At 37.1% G+C, this 23,649-nt stretch overlaps 1 protein-coding gene across 2 annotated transcripts in view; it reads right to left on the reverse strand.

Moving 5' to 3' along the window:
- Positions 1-23,649, reverse strand: part of LOC126375124 (hemicentin-2-like) — a 171,523-nt gene that overhangs the window by 109,342 nt on the left and 38,532 nt on the right. For both annotated transcript variants that reach the window (XM_050021970.1, XM_050021971.1), the window contains exon 2: positions 12,023-12,041. The gene's annotated coding sequence lies outside the window, so the exon portion shown is untranslated. The remainder of the gene's footprint in view (positions 1-12,022; positions 12,042-23,649) is intronic.

Genomic DNA, 23,649 nt, shown 5'->3' on the forward strand with positions numbered 1-23,649 from the left:
GATTGATTGTAACATCCTGTGCTAAGTTGGCAATTGTTGTCGACATTGAGTAGTTAAATGAATCCTAAGACAACATGTCAAATTGATTAGAGAAAATACAAATATAAGTGCAAGTAAGAATTTCGATACATTTATTCAAATGACCTTTTTCATTAAAATATTCAGAACCACTGAACTAAACTTTCCTCTTTATTATAAGATATTGTTAAATGAGGCTGAAAGTATAAAGAGAGGAAGTGCATTTACATTATGTACTTGTGTGATAATTATCTTCGTAATAATTAAGATTTTGTTTTTATTAAAATAGATTACCTGAGCCCAAGTTACTGTGTATTACCTAATATCGACCATATGGGCTTGGTAATAATATTTAGTATATTTCTTTTATGTGGTAATAATAAATATAACTTGTTGTGGATTTTTTTCCTATTCCTCTATGCAACCTTTCACCCACCAATCAGATGATAGAACAACGTACACACAACACATTAACACACGTAACATTGTTTACGCAGCTATCTCTTTAGTGTAATAATTATTGAATTTGCTTTTAGGACAGTAATAGTGACGTCCTATTATTTACTGGAAAAAATAAATAAATGAATAAAACATATTTTACCCTTAGGTGTGCAGTTACATATAAGGATAACATTAATTTATTAATTATCGGTCGTGCAGGTATATTATCATCGTTCGTAAAAATCATCCTTTCCTTTAACCTAACTTAACATGATCCTGTTGTTTGCACAGGGATTCACTTCTCGTACCCATCCTGAAGATTTAATATGTCAGGTTATTTAGTGAAGGGACCTGCCTGATTTACGTTACAACACTAACCGAAAAATAAGATAAACATATATTTATCATGAAAATATTATTGTTACTTCTCCACTGCAGTTTGGTTCCGATTGATTAAGTGGAGGGACATTATTGTTGTAATTTTTATATTAATTGTAAACTGTGTTTTGGGCTGATCAGCAACAACATAATAAATCTACAACAACATAATTTAGAGAAAACGCTAATGGTGATGTAAGTTATATGTTACTAATGAACTATTTTTCCTTCCTTTTCACCTATGAGTTAATAATAAAAAGGGCAACTATTCTATCTAACCGAACTAGGTATCAATATTTTACAATTTCGAATGTAATACTTGAAGGAAATTTTCATTGAAGTTATAATATTATCAGGTAGGTACCCCAATTTATACTGAGATTAGTATTGTTATTCCTGATTAACAAAGACAGGATTTGAATCCCATGTCTTAATGATAATGCTAAAACTTTTAGTGATAGACATTCGGAATTAATTTTACCAGAATTTTGAAAAATATATTTGCTTGTGCAAATTTTCCCATTATAACTTTATAGGGAATTCTTCCTCCTCATGAGGTACTATTCTTAAACGGCCTTGCTGCCTGGGCCACTGTTGATACTAATGGCTGTGAGACTGCTAATACATCTGGTTGTAGCTCTGCTACTACTGCTGGCTGTAGGGCTGCTGGTACTGCTGGTTATAGCACTGCTGATCATGACTGGTTGCATCACTGCTTTTATTGCTGGCTGTGGGGCGGCCTGCTGATACTGTTCCTTGTGGGCTTTCTGTTCATGCTGTTGGCTGTGGGGCTGCCTGCTGATACTGTTGTCTCTGTTCCAAAGATCCTGTTGCTATCTCGTTTACTCACTCTTCGGGCAATGTTATTCATTATTATTTATGTGCTATTTGAATTTTATGATGTTGGTTGAAAGAATTTAATAGCAGTATTCTCTAACCATGTCTTGTGTACAGTTATCTCTTTTGAAAGTAATCTCTGACATTACATACTTTGATTTCTAGCACAGTTGAGGTTGATTAATAGAACAGAGGCTTTTAGGTTTTGAATTGTCGGTTATTTCTTCAGAATTTGTACTCTCATTATTTTATAATAATCAATTTGACATAATAGTCTATTGTTTCTCAGCATTAGTCTAATCTTGAGTTTCAACATGGGTAGGTAAGCCCCGACAATTCAATGGTTTATCTTCGATTCCTCAAGTGACAAACCAAACATGGAAATAAAAGTATAAAAAATAGTTGGTCTATGTTCTAGCTATCTACTAGCGTTTAGCAAAAGGCGATACTTGTAGTGGTAGCTTTATGTTATTTGAGTTGATACCATCAAGTCCATTGTCTATCCTCTAAGTGATAGCTCTAGGTATGGAAATGAGAAATAGGTATATAGCGCTTGCTAATGCCGACCATAATCGTGGTAGCTCTTATATTAATAGGGTTCATACCATAAAGTCCATTGTCTATCCTCTAAGTGATAGCTCTAAGTATGGAAATGAGAAATAGGTATATAGCGCTTGCCAATGCCGACCATAATCGTGGTAGCTCTTATGTTAATATGGTTCATACCATCAAGTCCATTGTCTATCCTCTAAGTGATAGCTCTAAGTATGGAAATGAGAAATAGGTATGTTAGCGCTTGTCAATGGCGACTTTCTTAGTGGTAGCTCTTACATTCATTGTGTTGATACCTTCAAGTCCATTGTCTATCCTCTAAGTGATAGCTCTAGGCATGGAAATGATAAATAGGTATATTAGCGCTTGGCAATGGCGACCTTCCTGGTGGTAGATCTTTTGTTAATTAGGTTGGTACCATCAAGTCCATTGTCTATCCTCTAAGTGATAGCTCTAAGTATGGAAATGAGAAATAGGTATGTTAGCGCTTGTCAGTGGCGACCTTCCTAGTGGTAGCTCTTATGTTCATTGCATTGATACCTTCAAGTCTATTGTCTATCCTCTAAGTGATAGCTCTAGGTATGGAAATGAGAAATAGATATGTTAGCGCTTGTCAATGGCGACTTTCTTAGTGGTAGCTCTTACATTCATTGCATTGATACCTTCAAGTCTATTGTCTATCCTCTAAGTGATAGCTCTAGGTATGGAAATGACAAATAGGTATATTATCGCTTATCAATGGCGACCTTCCTAATGGTAGCTCTTATGTGCATTGTGCCTTTAAGTCCATTGTCTATCCTCTAAGTGATAGCTCTAGGTATGGAAATGTAAAATAGGTATATTAGCGCTTAGCAATGGTCTTAGTGGTTGATTTTTATGTTAATAGGGTTGATACATCGAGTCCATTGTCTATCCTCTATTGTGATAGCTCTAAAGGGAAACAAATAGTCTGTCTATTCTCTAGTCAGACAGTTCACTACTAGTGCTTAACTAGGTGACTCTCCAAGTGGTGTTCTCTTGTTGGTTAGGTTGGTACCAATAATCATCACCCATACGTTGGAAGCTTGAATTATAATAAGATTAGAGTAATTTGGAAGAAATTGCTTACTATAATAAGGCTATCTTTTGCCTGTACTCTCTTAACACTCTTTCTGTTTTTATTGTTAGGGTATATTATCATCATCTTATATTGTAAGTATCATTCGGAGAAGATAACATTATTAACACCACTTAACAGAGACTGTGAGAAGGGATTATGTACTGTTATAATATATATAATATCATTTTTAAGTATGGTTATCTTGTAGTAAACCAATTATAATCCTCTAAATGTTTTAAGTGTTATCTTGAATAAGTTATGTATCTTGTCTACCAATGGTGTAGATGACCTCTGTGATATTGAGTACTACTGTGTCATAGGTACTTCTTGATGAACAGGGTAAACATGAAGTGCTTCTGTCATCTAATTATCTGAACTTGTCAAATTATTTCCGAGTTAATTATTTACTTTTCTATGCCATTCTGCGGTTATATTTCACTGGTTCTTTGTTTTATAAAAAAACTGCTCATTTCATTCGCTGATAGTAAGTTATCAACCGCAACATAAGCCAAGAACACAATTACAAAAAGAAACAAAAATTTTTTTTTTTTTTTTGACAGATGAAAATAAAAACGCGGCAATCAGGGACTGAAGACAAGGCTTAGGCCTATTTTGATCGTGATTTTCGAATATTAAATTACTAAAGTCAAGACTGTATAGTCCTGAGATCTTTGCCTGCCTTATATAAGGCGAATTTAAACAACATCAACATCGGAATAAAGTATAACTTTTAAATCACTGTTATAACACGAACACGATACAATTTTAATATTATTATTATTTCTGTTAATAAAACTAGTTACTTTTATTAGTAATAAGAACCAACTTAAGTTACTTCTTCGAATGTTAGGATTATAAAATTATAACCTCAAAAAAAAGTAATTTGTTTTCGACAATAAAAGGAATTAAATTGAATTGATCATAATTATATCTTCTCTTGTTTTAGTAGATGGATAATGTTAAGACTTACCAGTATAATCCACGTTTTGTTTTATCAAAAAGAACTTACGCTCGTCGTCATCCACATTTTTTCTTTGGTACTGTTTCTAGCTTTTTTAGAGAAAAAAGCACTTGATTATGTAAGTAACAGATTTTTCGCACTATATCAATCATGTTTTTGTATTAAATATTAGTTTTCAATTAGTTTATTTACGGAGGCGAAGTGACGCGCCGGTGCACAAAAACCGTAATGACATTAGTTGACAGCTGCGTTCAGGAAGCGGGAAACTAACTTTTTTTTTTAGCTTTGGATATGAGCTTTGAAAATTGTGACGATGCTGGAGCATAAGACGTAGACTACACTGTTTAAAACCTCTCGAACAAGGAGCGAGTATAATACAATTTATGTCGCCTTCAACAGACAAAATGTATGCAAATACTTCATAGTAGTATATTATATTTATAATATGGTATGAGTGGGTTTAGCAAGCGGTAGAACTTCTAAAAAACCGTCCAAATGCGAGTCGATGTTACACATCTATGGTTCGGGTACTAAATACACAAAATATTTGTGTCGTAATTTACAAAACAGGTTTTTTTTGTTCTATGCTGTTCTGGGAGCAAATAAAAAAACATAGAACACGTTCAGCTGCTTATCTTCCCGGGCATGTCGTAAAAACCGACAGAGGGATTGTGTCCTCTAACATGATGGACTAATGTTATGGGCGATAGGCCCATCACGCGGGCCCTTATCACCATAAGGTTTATCATATTCCTGCTTACGGCATCGTATCAACAGTGGCTGCAAGTTGTCTTTGATTACTTGTGGCTCTGCCCACACCATTAGGGATTACGGGCGTGAGTTTAAGTACGTATGTATGCAGGTCTTTTTGTTCAGTTCGGAATCTTTAGCGCGAATCCGTATTACCCACACACCCACTTCCAAAGTGTCCGGTACACCTCTGCCTACCCCTTTGGGGATACAGCCGTAATGCTATGTTATGCTATTGTGTTATCCGTATCACACTTGGCTGGGCTGACTAACAGTTTGACATTTGTATCTGTTACCGAAATATTTACGAAAAAAAGTTAACCTTTGAGCATCATCATCAATTTAAGAGCCACGCTCTTGTCGTTGGAGCATTTTCCATGCTACTTTTTTAGGGAAAAAGAGGGCAGCGGTGTCCCTCTTGCCTTTGGTCTTGGTTCCATACAAGACCATTAACCCGGCCCTAGGGGGGACAGAGTCATCTTCTCTGACCTCTACTGGGGCAATTTCTGTTCGGCGCGTCCTTGCCGCGGGGGTGGGCGCCTTTTACTTTAGTAGGCCGAAGTGAGATGGTGGCTGAGTTTGAATAGGGACCCAGATCTACGGGGTATAACGTAGAACCCTTGCCTAGGGATACGGGTGAAGACCTCAAAGGTTGCAGAGGCGAAGATGGGAGCCATCGGTACGGCAATGCAAGACGGAAGGGGCAAGTCACAGTGACTGTAACCTGGAACCTGACAGAGGGCAGCAGTAACTGTCAGTACTATTCAGAGGCGGAGGACAGGAGTCCTAGTATGGCTTTGTAATAGACTACTCTGGGCGCCATCCCACTTAGAATAGAATAGAATAGAATAGAATAGAATAGAATAGAATAGAATAGAATAGAATAGAATAGAATAGAATAGAATAGAATAGAATAGAATAGAATAGAATAGAATAGAATAGAATAGAATAGAATAGAATAGAATAGAATAGAATAGAATAGAATAGAATAGAATAGAATAGAATAGAATAGAATAGAATAGAATAGAATAGAATAGAATAGAATAGAATAGAATAGAATAGAATAGAATAGAATAGAATAGAATAGAATAGAATAGAATAGAATAGAATAGAATAGAATAGAATAGAATAGAATAGAATAGAATAGAATAGAATAGAATAGAATAGAATAGAATAGAATAGAATAGAATAGAATAGAATAGAATAGAATAGAATAGAATAGAATAGAATAGAATAGAATAGAATAACTTTATTCCCAAAACAGTGAAGGTTACAAAAGCATTTACATAAATTAAGTTTAACAATTTATGACTAGTAGCTAACACTGCCCAGGGAAATGGGACTGACTCAGCATATTGTTGCTAAGAGTATGGTACGAATGCCCACTCTCACCAACACTGATCAACCACCAACACTTGCTTCAGACAGAGTACTGCGGGGCGGAACCTTTGGGCACGGAACCCTAAAACTAATCTGTATTTATTAGATTATCGTATAGTGAGTAGGTGGAGGTTAAGTCGTATAATATTGTGCGTGAATTACACTTGTCCGATCTTTGGTCTAAGTTTCTAGCTGTTACAAATTAATGCGCGAAAAGAATCAAAAATTACATTATACATACGAGTACATCTACATAAGGGAGAGGTCACACGGGCATTACCGTATCGTCGCAACTGTCAAAGCGACGTTACAACGCACCGCATTTTGTGACATATCGTTGTGATAATAAATATATAAATAAAAGCGGTCCCGTGGTACAGTCATGAGCAATATCATGTACTCACTTTAGAACCCTGTCGCACTATCATATTTGTCATTTAATGAGACTTACGGTTTAAATTGTCAAAAAAGTTAATGTGACATGGTTTCAAAATGTATATGTCACCGTAAAATTGTAGATTATAATCTATCTCGCGAGATTGTGAACTGTCGAAAAATTGTGAACCGTAATATACTGCTTACAATTTAACGTTTATTATTCGTCAGATTATAATCTATCGAAGTGAAACTGTTAAATCACAATCTTACAATCGTCAAATTGTCAACTGTCCGACGGCTGTCCCTGATTGGTCGGCCTTACAGTAGACGGTTCTGTGTCCATAGAGTTAGGAATAAAACACAGGTGTCAGTCAAATAAAATAAATCCACTTCAAGAATTGGGACATCAAGTATTTATTTATTATTTAGTAGGTAATCAATAATTCTGACATCACATGGTAAGAAAAAAATGTATGAAAATAAAAAATCTGAAATGTAACAATATTTTCTCCTCAAACAAAATTAGTACTCGTGACCGTACACCGGCTTGCTTTTCAATCAAGGAGCGCCGGTTCTAACCCAGGTACTGGACTTGCACCAATCAGTTATTAATTTATCCTCAGCGTAGTTTTCACTAACACAATTAAAGCACATAATAACGGGTTCTTACCGCGTTTAAATGGGGATATGAGACTCCCGATATTTCGACACTGTTGCAAGTGCCATGCAAGTTGTGTGCCTTTTCTTCACTAACACAGTTGGCTCGACCATTACAGACGGCGATACGCCTCACTACCCTTCACGTCGGTTAGTGAAGAAAAAAAAAGCTCAGTGAGGTGTGGGTACTTAGTTCATCTTTTAATGGATGTACAGTCGTGAGCAATATAATGTACCCACTTTAGGACTCTGTCGCACTAACATATTTGTCATTTAGTAAGACTTACAGTTCCATTTGTTAAAAAAGTTAATGTGACATGGTACTAAAGTCTAAACATATTAATGCTCGTGACCGTACCTGTGACAACCTCAATATAGTCGTGAGCTTATATTGTATAAGTATAGGGACGTAAAAATTTTGTCCGGCTGAGCAGTTAATGCCATCTGCGGCAAATCTACAATAAGTCACGTCAAAAAAAGGACGTAGAAAGACGCCGCAGTTTCAGTTCAGACGTTGCAGTAGACCGTGTGGCCTCGCTTTTACAGTTTAATTGTACATATTTAAGGGTAGTTTCCAACTAGTCAAATCAGTTACTTTTTACTAAACGTCAAAACACGAAATTACTCTGGAATTTGTATCAAAAGCAACCTGTGACGTCATAGAAAAACGCGCCAAAATGTCGCGCTTATCATATATTACCATTACATTTTTCCTTATTAAAATTCATAAATTAGTTAAATAGAAAAAAAAAACGAATATTTTGTCATCTGTCTTTATTTAGTAATCAGAATTTCATAATTTATCTTTGATCTAGAAAACCACCCAATAGAGAATTTGACTGAGTCAAAGATAAATTATAACTTGCTAACACAGAAATATAAGCCATTCTAAAATGGTCAAAAATCAATCACATTTTACTTTTCGACTTATTTTTGAATTTTATTTATGAATTAAGTAACAATGAGTACGTTGACCAGATCGTCGGCTATCGCTACAAGGTGGACCGACGATCTGGCGAAGGTCGCGGGAAGCCGCTGGATGCGGGCAGCGCAGGACCGATCGTCGTGGAGAACCTTGGGGGAGGCCTATGCCCAGCAGCGGGCGTCGTACGGCTGATGATGATGATGATGAGTACGTTAACCGCTTTTATTGATGACTTATTTCCAGCATTTCCATACAAACTCCAAAAAAACTTTCGTTTTGACGTCTCGTAAAAGGTATCTCTTTTGACTAGATAATCTATTTGATCTATTGAATTGAAAATGAAAAATAAAAATGAAAATATTGATTATTGTATCCGATATAGGACTTAATATATATTTAAACTTAGACCCAAATAAATCCATCTCTTAAAAAACTGAGCAAAAAATTGACTACTTAATTCCAATTAAACTCTACTGCGTAAAAGGTCATTATTATTAACTGACATAAATTTAAAAGGAAGATTTGGGGCTGTAGCTGATAAAACCTGTTAATAAGGGTGATATATGAGTACGGACTGAGGATACAATCAATAACATTTTTATTTCACATTTCCACGGGATTTCACCTTTTATGAAGTGAGCCGTTATTTTGTACGTTGAATCATTTGTATTAATAATGCCTTGATTATTTTTCGTGAAATAAATGGGACAAGAGCGCTTTGAAATATCCTTTGTAGGGTTCCCGTACATGTATTATCTTTTTGTATTTTTTTAAATAGGTAGACAGAGATGTATAGTATACCCCCACTCCTCTCCAAAAAGACTTTAAGCTGTAATTTTAAAAAAGTATTTTTAAGTTGTTACTCTTTGTATATAAACAAAGATTATTAATACACCCACTCATCATCAGCAAAGTTAAAGGAAGCCTGTTGCCAGTAACCGGCCATAAAACTTGGAAATCCCGTGATATCAATTGACAGTTTTCGGTTAAGTATGTTAAAAATTACAATTGCTTATTTTATACCTCTTAAAATGTTAATTTTTCTCGCAAAAGCTTTAAATAATATAAAAAAAAAATCCGTTTTTTTCTTCAATTATTTTAAACTTCGCGCGAAAACGGTTGGTCACATGACATTTTGTCCAGGGACGTCACAGTTCAACAAACAAAGAAACTGTCAAACATTGTCACTTGAAACCTGACAGATAGCTTTTGTTTATTTTGTCAAATGTGACGTCACACGAAGCTTAGTCATGGCCGCCCGTGTTTCGGGTTTTATAATAAGTACACAGATAAACGCATTCTTATTTTGTAAAAATAAAATATTTAAAAACGATCTTAATAAAAAAAGAACTATTATATAATTATCGTTAAATGATAAACTACCATATCCGACATATTTCATATTTTATTGTTATAGTCAAGTGGCCAATTACTATGGCCCAAACATTAATTCAAACTCACAAAGTAGAATTCAGTGAAATCGTCGACCACGCCGGCGGGGTCGGTATCGGAGTTTTGAACTGTTTGTTGTCGCGAGCTGATTGGCCGCCTCTATGGCTAGAGTAATCGTGTCTTCGGAATCGGATTACATACCTGAGGCTTTGCTCTAATAGTTTTAAGTGTCTAAGATGTAACTAATATATTATTAAACTAGCTTTTGCCCGCGACTTCGTCCGCGTGGCGTGTTATATAAGAGAGAGATCTTTGTGTGTGTGGGAGTGCATACTTATGCAGTTTAGATTTTTTCATAAGTACATTTTTTTTCCCAATAACTCCCATTTTTCAAAATACAGCCAAAAATAAACTTTATATTTACTAAGGTTTGCATGCGTGCTAGATTGAATCAATTGATTGAATTGGTTTTTTTTTAATTGATTGTTTTTTAATTTTGTAATATCCTGTTGCAACTAAGCTTTAAGTTTACTAAAGTACCTGCATGCCAAATTTCAAACGTCTAACTTGACTGGTTTAGATTTTTCATACAAAAGGATTTTCCCGTTAATTCGCGTTCCCGTGGGAATTTGGGAATTCCTTTCTTAGTGCACCTCCACGGTACCTAAGGTACCTGCATGACAAATTTCAAAGGTCTAACTTGAGTGGTTTAGATTTTTCATACAAAAGGATTTTCCCGCTAATTCCCGTTCTCGTGGGAATTTCGGGAATTCCTTTCTTAGTGCACCACTACGGTACTTAAGGTATCTGCATGCCAAATTTCAAACGTCTAACTTGAGTGGTTTAGATTTTTCATACAAAAGGATTTTCCCGCTAATTCCCGTTCCCGTGAGAATTTTGGGAATTCCTTTCTTAGTGCACCTCTACGGTACTTAAGGTACTTGCATGCCAAATTTCAATTGTCTAACTTGAGTGGTTTAGATTTTTCATACAAAAGGATTTTCCCGCTAATTCCCGTTCCCGTGAGAATTTTGGGAATTCCTTTCTTAGTGCACCTCTACGGTACTTAAGGTACTTGCATGCCAAATTTCAATTGTCTAACTTGAGTGGTTTAGATTTTTCATACAAAAGGATTTTCCCGCTAACTACCGTTCCCGTGGGAATTTTGTAATATCCTGTTGCAACTGAGCTTTAAGTTTACTAAAGTACCTGCATGCCAAATTTCAAACGTCTAACTTGAGTGGTTTAGATTTTTCATACAAAAGGATTTTCCCGTTAATTCGCGTTCCCGTGGGAATTTCGGGAATTCCTTTCTTAGTGCACCTCCACGGTACCTAAGGTACCTGCATGACAAATTTCAAACGTCTAACTTGAGTGGTTTAGATTTTTCATACAAAAGGATTTTCCCGCTAATTCCCGTTCTCGTGGGAATTTCGGGAATTCCTTTCTTAGTGCACCTCTACGGTACTTAAGGTATCTGCATGCCAAATTTCAAACGTCTAACTTGAGTGGTTTAGATTTTTCATACAAAAGGATTTTCCCGCTAATTCCCGTTCCCGTGAGAATTTTGGGAATTCCTTTCTTAGTGCACCTCTACTGTACTTAAGGTACCTGCATGCCAAATTTCAATTGTCTAACTTGAGTGGTTTAGATTTTTCATACAAAAGGATTTTCCCGCTAATTCCCGTTCCCGTGGGAATTTCGGGAATTCCTTTCTTAGTACACCTCTACGGTATCTAAGGTACCTGCATGCCAAATTTCAAACGTCTAACTTGAGTGGTTTAGATTTTTCATACAAAAGGATTTTCCCGCTAATTCCCGTTCCCGTAGGATTTTCGGGAATTCCTTTCTTAGTATACCTCTACGGTATCTAAGGTACCTGCATGCCAAATTTCAAACGTCTAACTTGAGCGGTTTAGATTTTTCATACAAAAGGATTTCCCTTCACTACTCTGCTCCTATTGATTGTAGCGTGATGAAAAGTATACTATAACCTGTCCAGGAGTGTGAAGAATAATTGTACCAAGTTTCATTAAAATCCGTCCAGTAGTTTTTGTTTCTATAAGGAACATACAGACAGACAGACAGACAGACAGACAGACAGACAGACAAAAATTTTACTGATTGCATTTTTGGCATCAGTATCGACCACTTATCACCCCCTGATAGTTATTTTGAAAAAATATTTAATGTACAGAATTGACCTCTCTACAGATTTATTATAAGTATAGATAAATTATAAATAGGTACTTACTTATGTATAATGTCCCACGCTGAAACAAACAAAATTATCGAATTAGAAAATCTATACATACTTATATACATAAACAGCCTATATACGTCCCACTGCTGAGCCGCCAAAGGCCCCTGACATGACCCATGTATCGACTATGTAGTTACAGTAAGTAGTAACCGGGACCAACGGCTTAACGTGCCTTCTTTGGGATGTACTCGTGAGCTTATGTTAATATGTTAACCGAATATCGAATAAGTTCCCGCTGGTAGCGCGAGTGTACAAATACGATTGAAAAAATACTTTTTTGTTCCGTAGGCTCAACCATGATGTCCTAGTGAGGTATGTATAAATTGGTACGAAATTATTTTCGGTATGTTTTTATAGTAAGTACTACTTCAAAATATATTGTAATCAACATCTAATCTAGCCTACAAGACCCCACTACTGGGCAAAGACCTCCCCTTCCTCTTAAGTAATTGAAATAAAAAATCAACACAATCAACATAAGTAGGTAATTGAAATAAAAATCTAGTGTTATTTAATTAAACATTTGTGGACATTCGCCATAATCTTTGAATATTTAAATATAGAAACCGTGAACTTTATTTGCCTTGACCCGTTCAAAGGAAACATTTTTTTACCTACTTAAATGTGAATTTATTTTTCAACGTCGCCAGTGCAATATGATACGGCTATTTGCCAGTCTAATGGCTTCCAAGGACTAGCCGTCAACATTCTTACATATTCAAGGTATTTCCCAAGTCACGTACAAACGTTGGTAAGGTTGGCTCATTTATTTTTTCCGGTTTCTTTCTGTGGGGTCAGGTAAAGCACACATTCGCCCAATACACGTGAACGACGAGATGGAAACTTTGAATGGTCCATACTACTCAGTAGTGCGGTACGATGGGTGGTGATGGAGTCCCGACGTGTCGGCAGAGTAGTAGCAGTGATGCTATATAAAATACAATGAAGAATTATTTATGATCACAATTAAAATTATTAGGCACGGCCAGAGACCTAAGCAGTATATGTGTTGCTCTTATCAAGGTCGGGGTTGCAATGCGACAGCGTAGAATAAAAGGAATTGCGAAATGTAATGAGAATTTCGAAATTTAAAATTATTGACGATAAGATAGAAAGGCCAGTTTGTGTAGAGTTTGTACTCTGCTACAGTAGTGTTGTTGATAGACTTGTCGATAGTGGTTATATAGTCATTTAGTGGAGAAAGGCGCGATGGAGCAAAAATAATAACAACAAGGGAGTTCGACGGAGATTATTGTGTTAACGAGAGTACTAGAGTGAATTAGATAAATTATTTTATAACAGGTCTTTACCAGCTTGGGTCCTGAAGTGTTTGGTGTCGCGAGCTGATTGGCTGCCTTATTATCTACTCAGAAAAAGACAGGGATTACAACCTGTCTAAAATAGGGATTCCCAATATTTGAAGCAGTGATCTGCAGTTCACGGGAATGTTTCCAAAGTGGAAATGGTCCTGTTGTTAAAACACTTTAGTAGTATGGCACTGGGTGCTTTAACAACATAACATAACATAAACTGCCTATATACGTCCCACTGCTGGGCACAGGCCTCCCCTCAATCAACCGGAGGGGGTATGGAGCATACTCCACCACGCTGCTCCACTGCGGGTTGGTGGAGGTGTTTTTTATGGCTAATAGCCGGGACCAACGGCTTAACGTGCCCTCCGAAGCACGGAATCATCTTACTTTTTCGGATAATCAGGTGATTCAAGCCTGAAAAGTCCTTACCAAACAAAGGACAGTCTCACAAAGTGATTTCGACAATGTCCCCATCGGGAATCGAACTCGGACCTCCAGATCTTGAGCCTAACGCTCTAACCACTAGACTACGGAGGCTGTTTTTGTTTTGTTGTGGGTGCTTTAACATTCCCAGCAAATCACTGATTTTAATCCTCACCTGACGGGGCGTGGAGTAATCCTAGGGGTGGAGGGGGCAGTGATGAGCAACTCCACATTTAAACTGTGTAACATTAAATACCGTTAAGTCGTTGGTCCCGGTTACTACTTACTGATGTAAGTTAGTCGTTACATGTGCCATGTCAGGGGGTTTTGGCGGCTCAATAATAACCATGATACCAGAGTTTCTGAGATTGATCATTCACAAGCCACACCACAGAAAAAGAAAAAAACGTGGAAAATTCCATTTGATATTAACTCAAAATCGTGGTCTGAATCATCCGCCTCAGTATTCGTTACGATGTCACATGTTTTTATTTTACATGAATTATAATCATGTATTACATTCAGTCTCAACCAATAGCCACCGTGGTCGCTGTTAGTTGGAGGCTGTCGTGGTCGTTAGAGCGTTAGGCTTACGATCTGAAGGTCCGGATTCGATTCCAGTTGGGGACATTGTCGAAACAACTCTGTGAGATTGTCCTTTATTTGGATTTTACAGGCCTGAGTCACCTGATTGTCTGAAAAAATGAGATGATTCCGTGCTTGCTAAGGTGGTCTCGGCTATTAACTGTAAAAAAGAAACACCTGCACCAGCCCGCAGTGGAGCAGCGTGGTGGAGTATGCTCCATACCCCCTCCGGTTGATTGAGGGGAGGCCTGTGCCTAGCAGTGGGACGTACATGAACTGTTTATGTATTATACTTTCTTGTCATTTTATTCGAGATTTTACGAATATGTTCCAATTTATTTTTGAGATAAACTGTATGAGACTTTGAAAATGTAACCCGTCATCGTTAGCCGAGGATTATACTACTTTCTATACCCGACCTTACCCGTCTCAAGAGTAGGTATTTGAGAGGCTGAATCTAGAGTTTACGACAAAGCCACGTATATGCATCCTTAAGTGAGACGCGAGATGTATATACTTCTACATCCTTAAGTGAGGCGTTCCCGTTTCCACGTAGCATACTCTACGCAGGTAATAATCCAAGTTTTGCTATTAAAATATTTGCTCTTGTGTGAAATGTGCACTGTCATACTTAGGTGGAGGTTTCTGGAAGGTTAAAAAGACCAAATTCAAAAATATCTTTATTAAGCAGGTAACATAGTTAAACTTTCAATCGTCATTTTTTACATAACGAACGGCGAACGTCTCGTCCCCCTAAAACTACTGCAGCTTCTCACAACATCATCTCTTACATCACATCGACCAACCACATCGAAGCCATGAAGAATTTTCCAGGCTACGATCGCAAAAACAAAATAGATGGTCTTGTATAGTTTAAACTTGAATATTACCTATTTTCTCTTTCCTTTGGGACATAGTTATTCAAAAGTACAATGTAAATGGCAGAAGCATATGATAAAAATAATTGTTGTTTGATATTTGGATCAGATTATGTATAGAATTAGTTGCTACCTATATTGCTTCTCTTTATTTTGATTAGAATAATAATGGGTGGAAGATGTAATTGTGCCTGGGTGAAATAACAAGGGTCACCATTTATACGACCCATTTTTTTTCTGGAATAAATGAATTTATTTATTTATTTTATACTAAAAACGTAGATAAAAGACGCACGTGTCCGTTATCCATGAAATTAGAAGGTTAAACAAAGGTAATTCTGTACAGCGCCATCTGTATTGTGTTCTTCAAATCAAAATCAAATCAAATCAAATATACTTTATTGCACAGAACTACATTTAAACAATCAGACATAAGTCATCAGTTAGTTTAATCACTGTTTGTACTTAATTTTTGAAATAAATAAATAAAATAAATAAATAATAACACATGAATACAGTACAATTTGGGCGGTCTTATTGCTTATTTCGTCTTTTTCTTCTTCTTGTTTGTTTTTGTTGTGATATTGTTTTTGAGAAACGTAGGTAGTTATGCCACCCCTAGCACGAAGAACGGTGACAGTGCATGCTGGCTAGAACAGCATGTCAGCACATTCTGTAGATAGACCATCGCGGTGGCCTGACTCCCACGCTTTTCTCTTAGACTTAAGTAGAACTTAAAGTTAGCATTAAAATCATTCATGTAGCGCATCCGACTCTGTGCATATGTCTTACCGTACTTTAAGTTTTATTTTAATATAAATTTAACTAATTCAAATTCATTAGTTTCTTTTTTAAAATAGTGTTCCGTGCTCCCGAAACTTGACTAGGTTGGATAGTCCCGCATTTATCTAAAAGAATATTCGCCCCGCACTAATACGACATTGGAGCGAGCGTTCCGTCCACAATCCAGAGGTCCTGAGTTAGATTCCCGGTGGGGACACTTCTAATAAACTTCGCGTTGTCATACTTTCCCTGGTTAGGTCAGAAAAATAAGATGATTCCTTGCTTCAGTGGGCACGTTAAGCAGTCGGTCCCGGATACTATTTAAGTACTTAAGTAGCTAAGTCGTTAATGTATATTTCAGGGGCCTTTGGCGGTTCAATGGCTAGTTTCCAACTAGTCAAATCAGTTACTTTTTACTAAACGTAAAAACACGAAATTACTATGGATTTTTTTATGAAAAAGCAACCTGGGACGGCATAGAAAAACAGTGACAAAATGTCATACTTATAATTACATTTTCTTTATTAAAGTTCATAAATAAGTTAAATAGAAATAGGAGAACGTTTTTTGTCACCTTAAGATCTGTCTTTATTTAGAAAACAGAATTTCATATTTTATATTTGATCTAGGAAACTACCCAATAGTAACCCTGACTGGGGTCAGGGGCCCTGGAAGGCTGGCAAGGTCGGTCATTGATCTCACAACCCACACGATGGAAGAAGAAAACAAAATGTGTTCAGGGGGACATTGTCGAAATCACTTTGTGAGACTGTCCTTTGTTTGGTAAGAACTTTGCAGGCTTGAATCACCTAATCATCTCCCTAGCATTATTCCGTTTTTCACAGGGTCCTCTTACCTAACCTGAACATTAATTGACAGGTCCGGTTTTAAAAGGTTATATATTTGTCACACCGTAAAACTATCAATTGGATTGTGAATGCTAATTTGAATTGCTGTCACCGGGGAAATAAAACAAGTCAAATAACAAAACAGCAGAAACTATTTTGAACAAAATTCTATGTTCAAAATAGTTTCCGTATGAATTTGAAACTACTGGCCCATTTTTACTTCTTTTTTGACCTAAATAAAAAAAAAACGCAATTGAAGTTATCCTTGCAACCAGGTGTTCAGTTGGAATTATTTTTGGTTATCCGCTGTTTGATAGTCTCGCTATAATTCGGAAACGGCTGAACCGATTTGACTAATTTTAGTCTTAAAATATTCATGGAAGTCCAAGGAAAGTTTAAACAGTGATAAAATATGAAAAAGTGATACAAAGTTAGCCGGGTCATTTAGTTATATCTATATTTGTATCTACATATTCTTCATTTAAAGTCGTCTGTGTATTTTATAACAAGCACTGTCTTTCTGAGGGGTCCACTCCCGATATTACTTAACGTTCCGGCAAAGAATAATATTACATACCTACAAGAACGGCAACTCTCCGCTCCCCGCCAGCGTCTGAGCTAGGTCCCCCGGGTGTCAGCATCGAAACCGTGGGACTTACTTAGTGTCTGTGTAAAACGAAGTGTTTTGTATGAAGTGTCCGCGGTGTGCTTTAGTTTTAAATATCCATAAGCTTAGCAGCCTCATTAGCACGAGGATTTTTAAAGTGAAGTGTCCGGGGTGTGGTTGCGGCTAACAAAAACCATTTGGAACAATCATCTAATTCTGGATTTGCAAATTATATTCAATGACCGCGTCCAAACGGGGCTTACGGTATAAGTGGAATTTTAAAAGTTTTCAAGCCTTCCTCGTTCCTATTCCTGGAAATTACCGATTAGACTAATTCCGGTAATACTCCACCATTACCCGATAACATCGGTAATGGTAATTTCTAACAATACACCTATGCACTGTTGATAATGGCAATGCTGTTGCTAGGTTTACAATGTTTTACTTGGCCTGGTTTACGTAATCGACAAACTGGTGATATGCATCGTTTAGAGCGTAATTAATAAATAATTACTGGCAGGTCAACTGCCTAGAGAATAGCCCTGTTAGCTGTGAGCACGACACAATAATCAACCTACATAGATAAGATTACACATAATAAACTCCCGACTATATTTCCATTTTTTTTTAAGTTTCTTGGAGGAAACAAGAGAAGTGTGTTAGGATCGAAATCGTGGGAATTACACGTAAGCGTGAGTTGTAGCAAGCATGTATATTTCTAATGAAGGACTTTCCAAACTACGTTGTCCGAAAAATAAATGGCGTTGTACGTTTTCGGACCGTTTCACTGAATAATTAAAACACATAATAACGGGTTCTTGCTGCGTTTAAAGTAGGGATATGAGACTCCCGATATTTCGACACCCCGAACCACCGGGTACCGGGTACCGGCTTTTGAGAACCCGTTATTATGTGTTTTAATTATGATAATAACTGCGTAAACTTAAAACAATGTTTCACTGAGTAATTCACACTTCAGGAAGTGTGTCGAGTTCATCGAGATACCATCCAGTGGATGTCAAAGAGAATATAATTCAACAAGTTTAAGACGTTTGACAGTCAATCTTTTTCTGGTCCCAGTGCTACATTTAGCAACCGCGTTCAACAATAATTCTAGGAAATCAAAATTCTGTTTCGACTAAAGATACATTTGAATAAAGCAGTATTATTGATATCAAGATTATGTTATATCTATATTACTGTTTGGACTTAGGACTAGCAAGAATACGTCAAATGAGTTTAGTACAAATTAGATTGTGTGATATGATTTTCGGACATTATAATTACTTAGGCCAAACGTTATTATGTGAAATGAGATTAGGAAAAAAATGTTATGCGAAAATAGGTAGACCCGTTAATTAACACAGACTATATAAACATTTAAAATTAGTTCAAATGATGTATATAAGCTAACATCTATTATGATTGTTTCGTGTGTAAAGACTAAAAGAAATAAAAATAATATGCATTTTGTAACTGTTTCATGACTTCGGGAAAACGTTCGTTTTGGTGAAACAAGTTAATATCATATTTTGCTATGTAATAGACGTAACTGCACTTTGCACTAAATTGCTAACAATTAGTTCAGTTATTTGTAAGGCATGGTAGAAATGTAATCTAAGGCATTGTATATTGTAGGAACATATTTGTGGATGTTAAATAGTTGAATATTGGCCCCGATTCCTGCAGACACCGCCTAATTTTATTTTAAGTTATATCCGTCATTTTCATATCCGTCGAAAAGGAAAGGGACGGATGATTCGCAGCTCTTAATTTTAGGAAGAATGAGTAAATGAATGAATAACCCGGGCGAATCAAAAGGTACGTCGCTGGTATGCAATCCGTTTGACGTGCTGTCTACTTAACTGTGTCGGGTTATTGACGGATGTAAAATTTTTAGACGGTTGGTTTAGATTTGTGCTTAAAATTGACGTGTGTTCCATAAATTTTATGCTTGTCGATTACCCGTCCCTTTCCTTTTCGGCGGATAAGAAAATGACAGATATAACTTAAAATAAAATTAGATGGTATTTACAGGAATTAGCACCAATGTTGTTTCATCTAAAATATTATACCCTATATTGCCAGCCAAAAATAATTTGAATTTCGATCGCGTTAGCTAAAATATAGAGTCAATTCGAGAAGCAATTCATCTAAAAACCAATATTGCAATTTGACATATTTGCGCAAATAAAAGTAAGTGCGCAATGCAAACAAATGTCAAAAGCAATATTGTTTTTATAGATGAATTGCTGGCGAGTAGGGTGAAAGGCAAAATTGAAGCAATGAGCGACTTTTCTGGCTAATGGTGTTGTACAGCTTTAACATGATAATTACCTATTTTCTCATTACCCTCGGGTACATAATTATTCCAAAATACGTGGTAATAATGTAATGGCAGAAGCATATATAAAAATAATTGCTGCATGATATTATTTGGATCACATTATTTTGTACCTATATTGCTTCTCTTTATTTTGATCAGAATAATACGAAGTGGAAGATGTAATTGTGCCTGGGCGTAATAAAAATTGTCATCATTTATACTCAAAAACAACGATAAAAGATGCATAATTATGTCTGTTATCCATGAAAATAGGTTAAACGAAGGAAAATCCGTACAGCTTTTTTTTTTGACGTGACTTATTGTAGATTTGTTGCAGCAGTGGGACACTTTAGGCTAGATAAGATAAGATAAGATAAGATATTGTAGATTTGCCGCAGATGGCATTAACTACTTGGCCGGACAAATGGGGAGCGCTGAAGGCTCTCACCCGGTACAACGTTTAAGACAACAGGCCTGAGGGTGCCCAGTTGGGCGCGAACCTCGGCTCAGGGCGTCGTCTGAGAGGAAAAATATTTGAAAGAATTAATCGACCCTAGTAGGTCGATAGCGATAAGCGCTGAATGAGGGAAATCGTCGACCACGCCGGCGGGGTCGGTATCGGGGACGGTATCCGTACAGCGCACTCTTTATTGTTTTGAGGAACGCAGCCTGGGTTTAAAAAGGCCACATTGAAGCATTTGTCTAAAGCCAGGGGCATACGCTTCTATAGTTACGTTTCGTATTAAGCCGGGTGGTGTAATACACTACATTTTATTGCACATAAAACAAACACAACAAGGGGAACGACAGAAGTACAATAGGGACTTATTACCACATACCCATCTCTTCCAAGCGTCCTTGGGGTAAAGTACCGGCATAAAATCTCGCGCCCCTAATCCCTATTACTTTCTATCCCTATCTTAGGTAATAGCTCAGTTCAGAGAACGCTTGACTTACATCGCAGTGTAGGGTTTGATTCCCGGTTCGGACTCTAGGGTGAATTCTATTTTATAAGTTTGAATCAATTGTTGCATCATACATTATTTATATCGCGTGATTGCCAAGATTTGTTGCCCGGTTAGCAATAGGCTCGCCTCCTGTGACTTTTTTGACAAAACGAACTTTTTTGATTTGTGGTCTTAATATTTATCCGGAAGGAAATCTAAGTTTTGTCGAAATTTTTATTTTTTATTTTTGAAAAAGACCAGAATGTGATTTTTAAAAGAGACGCTTACATGGCTTTCCCTATTAGGCGAAGTTTATGAAATCCCATGTTTTTTTTTATCTTCCACAGTTTAATGAGAGACAGGTCAGCCTACGTTCAGCATAAAAAATATACCTAGATGGCGCTGTGCATATTTTCCTACATTTAAGCTTTTAATTTCATAGATAACCGACATTGCATCTTTTACCTGTGTTATATATAAATGATGACCCTTTTTATTACACCCACGCGCAACAGACCTTCCACGCTTTATTGTTCTGATCAAAATAAAGAGAAGCAATATAGGTAGCAACATAATTCTGTACATAATGTGATCCAAATATCAACAATTCTCTCTCTCTATTTAAGAGCTGCGCTCTTGTCGGTGGAGTAACCGCCATTCCTCTCTTCTTCCCGCCAAAACCTTCACCTCCCGATACGACACGACCTGCACCTTCTCTTTTATTTGTTTCATAAAAACAACAATTATTTTTATATAATAATATGCTTCTGCTATTATATTACCCGAGTAATGAGAAAATAGGTAATTATTACGTTTAATTTGGACAGTGCCATCTATATTGTTTTTGGGGGACGTAGCCTGGAAAGTCCCTCAATATATAAAGAACATAGTCATGCAAATGTGACATTCCCATACGTCATCATCATCAGCCCATTAACGTCCCCACAGCTGGGGCACGGGCCTTCCCTATGGATGGATAGGGAGATCGGGCCTTAAACCATCACGCGGGCCCAGTGCGGATCGGTGGTTATTAACGACTGCTAATGCAGCCGGGACCAACGGCTTAACGTGCCTTCCGAAGCACGGAGGAGCTCGAGATGAAAACTTTTTTTTTGTAGTCACCTATCCTATGACCGGCCTTTGCGAAAGTTGCTTAACTTCAACAATTGCAGACCGAGCGCGTTTACCGCTGCGCCACCGAGCTCCTCTTTCCCATACGTAATTATGATATATAGAAAGTAATGTTCAACAGGGAAGTAAAGGGGTATAAAAGTATCTCTAAATGGGTGGCAAGGGATATGTAAACCCATATTAAAACTTACTTTTCGCTATAATAGGCCCTTTCGCCATATAAACATACGAAAAAATTATAATGTATTTAATATATTGCACCTCTTTTTATTCTTCCGCAGTTACTCTAATACTACCTCTGGGTTGGCTGGAAGAGATCTCTCTTAGAGATAAGTCCACCCTTGTAAACGTCCATTTCTTGTTTGTGATGTAACTAGTTGTTAAGTGCAATAAAGTATATTAAAAAAAATAGTAAGTGATATTTTTCCTTAAGCCTATCGAAATAAAATGTACCTACATTAAAACGCAGCAAATGAAATGTTATAGTCTTTGCTTACCCCCGTGGGAAATAGGCGTGAGTTTATGTACGTATGTGTGAATTATAAAATATTGCTAAAATGTTAATATTCGAAGTCCTTTACGTAAATCAACTTCGATACTTTACAACGATAACGTGAGAGTTTACACTATCCTGCACTATTTCTTCAGTAAATGCGAGGCGACTTTCTCAATATGAGCAGAGCGCATATTTACATAACATAACATAAATAGCCATAATAGCTAGATGGAAGGAGAGGAAGGGGAAGAACAAGAAGAGCTTACATGGAACAGATTAAAGAAAAGGTTAACGTCGTGTCTTATAGGGAAGTCAAGGAATTGGCCTTTGACAGACTGGAATGGAAAATGCTACACCGACAAGAGCGTGGCTCTTAAATTGATGATGATGAACATAAATAGCGTATATACGTCCCACTCCGTTGGACACAGGCCTCCCCTCAACCAACTGCAGTGGTATGGTACATACTTCACCACGCTACTCCACTGCGCGGGGGTGGAAGCGTTTGGGGCCCGGGCCCAACGGCTTAGCGTGCCTTCCGAAGCCCGGAATAATTTTACTTTTTCGAGCGTGTAGTATCGTAGTCAAACAAAGAGCTGTCTCAGAAAGTGATGTCCGCATTGGTATGTAACCCGTATCTGTGATGTCCTAAAATAATAAAAGTTTATTTCTTTCTTTCGTTCAGATGCTGAGCCAAATGCTGTAATCACTAGGACATAGAGGCAGTTGAACGTATTCTAGGTAATTTTTCGCCTCGAACACTATACCAGGATAAAAGTTATAGTTCGTTTTGTCCTAGACTATACGAATGAAATATTGGATTGATGATGCAAACGGGAAACAACGCATCAAATTCTCAGAAACGTTTCATATACAATTATTACGTTCTGTTTCTAGGAAAACTAGATTGAAATAGCCTACTACTACTAATAAATAGGCAATATACTCATACTCGAATCACGTTATTACACCACTGTTTTGTCTAGTGCACTAATTATCATTATCATCAACCCATTAACGTCCCCACTGCTGGGGCACGGGCCTTCCCTATGGATGGATAGGGAGATCGGGCCTTAAACCATCACGCGGGCCCAGTGCGGATTGATGGTTATTAACGACTGCTCTAATAATTAAGTCTAAACCAAACTACCCACGAAATCATTAATCATCATCAGCCGTAAGACGCCCACTGCTGGGCATAGGCCTCCCCCAAGGATCTCCACGACGACGATCGGTCCTGCGCTGCCCGCATCCAGCGGCTTCCCGCGACCTTCACCAGAT

The sequence above is a fragment of the Pectinophora gossypiella genome, chromosome 18 (assembly GCF_024362695.1).
Source record: "Pectinophora gossypiella chromosome 18, ilPecGoss1.1, whole genome shotgun sequence".
NCBI lineage: Eukaryota > Metazoa > Arthropoda > Insecta > Lepidoptera > Gelechiidae > Pectinophora > Pectinophora gossypiella.